General features: G+C 40.1%; 1 non-coding gene and 1 pseudogene across 1 annotated transcript; both read right to left on the bottom strand.

Annotated features, from left to right (window-relative positions):
* Nucleotides 1-947: 947 nt before the first annotated feature.
* LOC136654877 (U6 spliceosomal RNA) lies at nt 948-1,054 on the bottom strand. Its single transcript, XR_010794623.1, has one exon. It is a non-coding gene; the product is annotated as a U6 spliceosomal RNA (small nuclear RNA).
* A 1,402-nt stretch (nt 1,055-2,456) lies between these two features.
* On the bottom strand, nt 2,457-2,575 carry LOC136654944 (5S ribosomal RNA; annotated as a pseudogene).
* Nucleotides 2,576-6,244: the final 3,669 nt, after the last annotated feature.

Below are 6,244 nucleotides of genomic sequence, written 5' to 3'. Positions count from 1 at the left end.
ACTGCAGCTGCACCGGTGCCAGAAAGTTGGATAGGATTGGGCCCTAGGATGGTTTGCAGTCCTAATTTGTAGAATGTGCTTAAATCCCAGTATGGGCATTATAACGAACTGTGGTTCAATAAACCAGGAAGTCTTCTGTGAAATGAGACATGTAAGGGGAGAAAGGGTATTCCTCCCCTTATTGGTATTATTGGAGCTTATTGGTATTCCTCATTGGAGCTTCTTGATATTCCTGACCTGACAAACCATGGTTTCTGGAGTGAGCCATTTTGGCTCAGTGAGCCATTTTGGCTCTTCTTACTATTTCGTTCTTTTTTAATTGGTGATCTTATTTTCAGTTGTAATTAGTTATTGTTGCAGGCTTTATTGAGGGCTTGAGGATCAAAAGACAGAGAAAATAAATTGGATATAGGGAAATCCTATCATTCCTTGTTAGTTATTATTCTAAAGATTGCTCATACATATATTATACTTGATTTTTCAATCCTTGTTGACATTCATTTAAATGTATGGACTGACTCCATTGAACAGTATTGTGCTTGTGAGCCTGGGTAACATCAAAGGAGTCTATGAGTCTTTCATTTGATATTACAGTTGTTGAGTGAGGAACATGAATACGTTACCAGGCTATTGTTTTCCCAAAATGAAGACTTCTGAAACCTATAGTTTATTTTCCTCTGCTATTATGATAGTGATAATAACTGTTCTTATCATGTTTCCTTTCATTTGATTCCAGGAAAAGAAGGTAGAAGAAAGAAGGAAGAGAATTTTCAAGGTACTGAAAAATTATAATGAAAAAAGTGAATTCCTTTAAGAATAGCAAATTAGGTTTAATTTTTCAGTCAAACTGTTAGTAATATCAGTGTCACTTTCGTCTTCTCTGAATAATTAAAGAGTGTTAAAATCTGATTCATCTGATTTTTTAAAAATATTTTGAAATCTCTTGAGATAATATGGAATGCTTCATGAATTTGCATGTCATCCTTGCGCAGGGGCCAAGCTAATCTTCTTTGCATCATTCCAATTTTAGTATATATGCTGCCAAAGCGAGCACATAATAAAGCGAGATAAAGTTAGGATATAAGTATAATCACTGAGCTCTAGAAACGTATTTGTGTTTGATTCCATTTACCTCCATTGAAATTAATAGGAGAGTTAGAGCCCAATTCTGTTCTTCCTCCAACCCCCAACCCCGACCCCCGCCGATGCAGTGGTGCCAAAATGGCTACCACTGCTTTTTACTATGGGGGGCATAGTTGCAAGGGTCTCCTCTGAGCAAGGGAACAAACGTTTCCTTACTCAGGGGTAATTCTCTGTGGCTCAGGGGGGTGTACGCAGACCTGTGCTGGCTAAATAACTGGTGCAGGTCTGCATGGATCTGCAACATGGGATCAGGACTGGGAAGGGGGCTAGGATTCAGCAGCTGCCACTGCCGCCAAATCCGTCTCTTTCCCAGACCCAATCTACCTATCTCCACCCTCTCCTCACCCAGTTATGCTCCCTCCCTACCCCCATTCTCCCACCCCCCTTGCCTCTCCCACTGATTTACCTTCTCCGGTGGGTGCTGAGAGAGCCAGTGATGCAGGCGGGAAGGCACTGGCCTTCCTGACAGCATCTCTGGTATGTGCTGAGTACTGCAGTGCTGACTGCTTTTAATGACTAGCGCTGGCTGCTTTATGGCAGTCAGTGCCAACAGAAGAGGAATGTTGCCAGTGGACAGTTAGGATTGGGCTCTTAATATTTTCTTTGGGCACACATGACTGACACCACAGATGAGGCCAAATTGGGCACAGGTCTAGGGCACTTGCAAGGGTCCACCTGGAACTCATAAACCACTTTGAACCAGTGGCAATAGAGTACAAGTCAAGTCATGCTGGCACAGGCTTCACTGCTGGCCACCCGCCAGTCAGCAATGTGAGCATCCAACATAAAACGGGGTGCTTCCAATGGTCGATCACCAATGAGAAGGGTAGGAGGGAATAATTCAAGACTCACATTGCAGCTCCTCATTTCATCCTTGCCAGTAGAATGATTCCCAGGTCACTGAAACCTGGAACTGATTGTGTTCCCATATTTTTGCAAATAAATTATCACACACTGATTATATGAATAGCATAATTTACTTAACATAAAATATGGACTTTTGTTTCCTCAGTCATGATGTATTTTATTTGTGTTGCAGGAACAACAGCATCTAATAGAAACAAGAAAAGCTTTGATAGAACAAGGGAAACATATTGAGGTGGGAGTTATTTTTTAACAGATTTTGATGTTTTCCAAAATTAAAAGTACAGAAAGCAATGTTATGTGTTTTTATATAAAATTTACATTATAATTATAAATTATAATTGCTTTAAATTGTACTAGATAGTTGATATAGGTGATATAGTGTAGCAGGTGCAGCCTTAGTCATTACCCATGGTTGGCAACCTTCAGTCTCGAAAGACTATAGTATAAGCCTACAGCACCCGGTATTCCCAGGCGGTCTCCCATCCAAATACTAACCAGGCCTGACCCTGCTTAGCTTCCAAGATCAGATGGGATTAGGCATGTGCAGGGTAAAACCCACACAGAATGGTTTTATTTTTTCACAGATTTCAGGATTTTTTCTTTTCCTTTTTTTTTGCTGTTTACAAAAATGAGAAGTCCAGAACAGAGGTGCCACCAGGGTTTGCATCTCCTGGTGTATGACCTCACTGCATTACCCCCATTATGGACCTCCTGCTATACCAGACCAGACAGAATACCGCAGACAATCAAGTATAAGTCACTCTCACAGATAAGTCGAGGGCAGGTTTTGAGTCAAAAATCATGGAATTTTCTATGTTGGGGGTTATCCGGGGGGGGGGGGTGGTGGTGTCTGATTATAATTTTGTCTGATTTTACCTGAGTCCAGATCCTGAAAAATAACCTACCAGTAATTATTACCTAAGAACTGTACAGTCTCTATTTATTAAAAATATAGTAAAAGATCATAAGATACTTTTTTATTCATTCACTTTTCATTCACTGGTCTTCACAACCTTTTTGTAAACACTATCAGAGTAAGTGCACTGTAAACCATATTCCAGTAGAACCATTAATCAAATTCTTCTGTAAGGTGCCTGATGTGTTAAGCTAGAGGTTCAACATATAATATACAACATATAATACGTAACAGGAAGTGTGCAATTCATTTCACAGTGGAGAGACAAGCAACAAGGAGTGAGCATGAGCAAGCACAGCTACACATAACTGCAACCTGATTTACTCAGACGTAGACCCATTGCTTTCCATGGGTGTTATTTGTCAGTAATGGTGCGTTGAATTGTAGCCTTGAACTTTGTTTCAGATGGAAATGAGGATTATATACTGGTGCTTTAAAAACCAGACCTCTGCCAAACATTTGCAAAATGGAAGAAGGGTGCAGAAGGGTCAGGTGTAATCCTGCCAAAGAGAAGGAGGTGTTTTTGATTTAAATGGAAATGTTGAGCCCTGGCTTACTTTTTTCTCAGGAGGAGTGAAAAGATTAATTTTGTTTGCAGCTTGCAACCATGTTTCCCTGGAGACTAACTGCCCTGTAATTATCTCTGCATTGTCTTCTTGCTCTCCTCTGGGGGTTCTCCTGGCTGCTTCCATGTACCTAAACACCCCTGACCCCTGAGTGACCCACAGATAAGGCGAGGAGATGATTTACACTTGATTTATTTGCAGAAATTGTTCACCTTATAGATGAGTATCTACAATAAATTACAATATCATACGAGGAGCCTAAATGCAGTGAAATCACTAGGGCTGGTGTCACTCTCATCAATTTTATCTATTTATTCATTTATTAAATAGGCCACCCAACACTTCAGTAGCCAACGAGAAAAAAACCAGTGGCCAAATCTATGGCACTCACACAACTGAATAAGAGTTCTCATATTAGCTCTGATACATAGAAATGAGAGCTGACTCCTACTAACACCTTATTGGTTCCCTGCTGTGTCACAGTAACGCCTCATTGACTTTTGGAACAATCAGTCTCATTGGTTAGTTTTGAGTTAAGAAAATCCACTTTTTGTTACATAAGGTAGTTGTGTTTTCCTTTTCTGGTTATATTAACTTTTGATAGAACACAATATTTCTTTGTGGTTTGTTTCATTATGTATTAAATTACCCACTGAATGATATATAACATGAAGGTATCATTTGAAAATACCATGACTTTCACAATTGTGGCCACGAGTTGTGTCACCCCCCCCAATGAGGGTGTCACCTGATCAGTCTGCACCCCCTGTACCCCCTAGTGACACCACTGGTGCAGAAACAGTGTTATGTGTTTTTATTTTGTTACCACCTCTAATGATAGAGTTAAATTTCTTCTAAAGTCAAATTGTCTGCTTGTGACTAGATTTATTTATTTGATTAGAATATTCATATACCACTTTTCAACAAAAAGTTGAAAACTGTTTTGTCTCTGGCAATAAATAAATCATTCACATTATTATGTCTGAAGTGGAAGAGACACCCTGAGATGATTGCTCCCTTGGCTATCCATACTAAGTTGTGTGAAAATATACCCCATGTTGTTAGATCGCAAGTTGATCTAACATCATGAAAGGTGTTTCTTATCATGGGAACAAGAGTTAGAGAATCTGAAACAGCTTTAGAAATGTGTGAGAGAGGGATACATGCCAAGTGTTTGTTATTCACTTTTAACATATGTATGTTTTGACTTTTAAGTGTCTTCAGATAAGAATAAATCAACTGCAAGAGGAGTTCAGAAACTCTGAGTTACAGGCTACATTGTAAGTGTTGACAAATGATGGAAATGTTTTGGTTGTATGTTCCCCTCTTCTTCTTCAAGTTTCCCTGGCATCTAAGACAATGAAGCCCAACGTTCTCCTCCCTGCAATGTACAAAGTATGCGGTACAAATTTTTTTTTGCCCTGCTGATCTCTCCCCAGCCCCCCAACTCCCCTGCTGTCACCTCCAGGCCCACCCTTAGACCTGCAACAGTTTCACTGATTTCTCCTACCATTGCAATGCTCCCCAAGCCCTACCAGCCCTACTGACTCTCCACACCTTACCTGCTCCTCTTGTTCATGAAGCTGACAGTTCCTGTTCCTCCTCTTTGTCTTGGCTCTCACTTCCTAGTATTTCAAAAGATACAGATAGAGTTGGTAAAGGAGGGAGAACATGGGGAAAAGAGCTACTCTAACTCTACTGCCTCTTGTTCAAAATGGTTGGCACCAGTCTCTTCTTCTTTCCCTATGTCATCCCTCCCTACCTTTTGAAATGGCAGGGTGCCAAGTAGAATATGGCATGGTGACAATGGCATCAGCAGGATGAGGCCTGCTCTCATCCACCACCTGAGGCAGTTGCTTCACCCCATCTCATCTGCAGGCTGGCTGTGCACCTTAGCCCAAATGTAATGCTTACATTCCATCTCTTAAGAGAAAGACTTATTTTATTTATTTTTCACATTTTTATACTGCCCTTCCTCCAAATAGCTCAGGAAAGTTTACACAGCTGCTCCTCCCCTCCTTCTTGTCCTCACAGCAACCCTGTGAGATAGGTGAGGCTGAGAGAAACTGACTGGCCCAAGGTCACCCAGGAAGCTTTGTGGCTGAGGGGGGATTTGATCCTGGATCATCCAGGTCTAAGTCCACCTCCCAAACCACTACACCATATCATCATCAAAATGATGTTTTGGAATGATTTTAGAATTATCTACCACTTGCTATCTAGCAAAAGTTACATTTTTAAAATATGAAGTCACATGATACTTACAAGCTACTCAAAATATTAGGAAAAAATGTGTCCAGTATGATTTTGTCCCATGTTGTACAACTCAAACCTGATTCGAGTTTCTTGACTTGGTTTGTCTTTATTTAAATATTGCGAGGGGCAAATAGACTTGGAGATCATTTGTCCTATGTTAATTTGATATGAGTAATAGAAAAAAAATTATGATCCCCCCAGCAAAGTATTTGGCAAGGACAGATTCTAATTAAGTTTTGCTTATACTTCATGTACTTTGCTGTTCTTAATGAATAGCTTAAAAAAAAAAAAAGAGTACCTTAATTTTTCAGAGCTCTTAAATCGTAACAGCTCCTTTTGGCTTTCACAACTGGTTTCTCAGTATATACAGTAATATAGAAACTTGAGAAGACAATCAGATTCACAGTATAAGCCTCAATTACAGCATTTACAATGTTTGAGACTTTGAAGTCCCTGTATCAAGACCAAATCCTAACTAACTCTCCCACTGCCAATG

This window comes from Tiliqua scincoides, chromosome 5 (assembly GCF_035046505.1).
Source record: "Tiliqua scincoides isolate rTilSci1 chromosome 5, rTilSci1.hap2, whole genome shotgun sequence".
In the NCBI taxonomy this organism is placed as follows: Eukaryota; Metazoa; Chordata; class Lepidosauria; order Squamata; family Scincidae; genus Tiliqua; species Tiliqua scincoides.
This window is presented reverse-complemented; position numbering and strand designations above follow the sequence as displayed.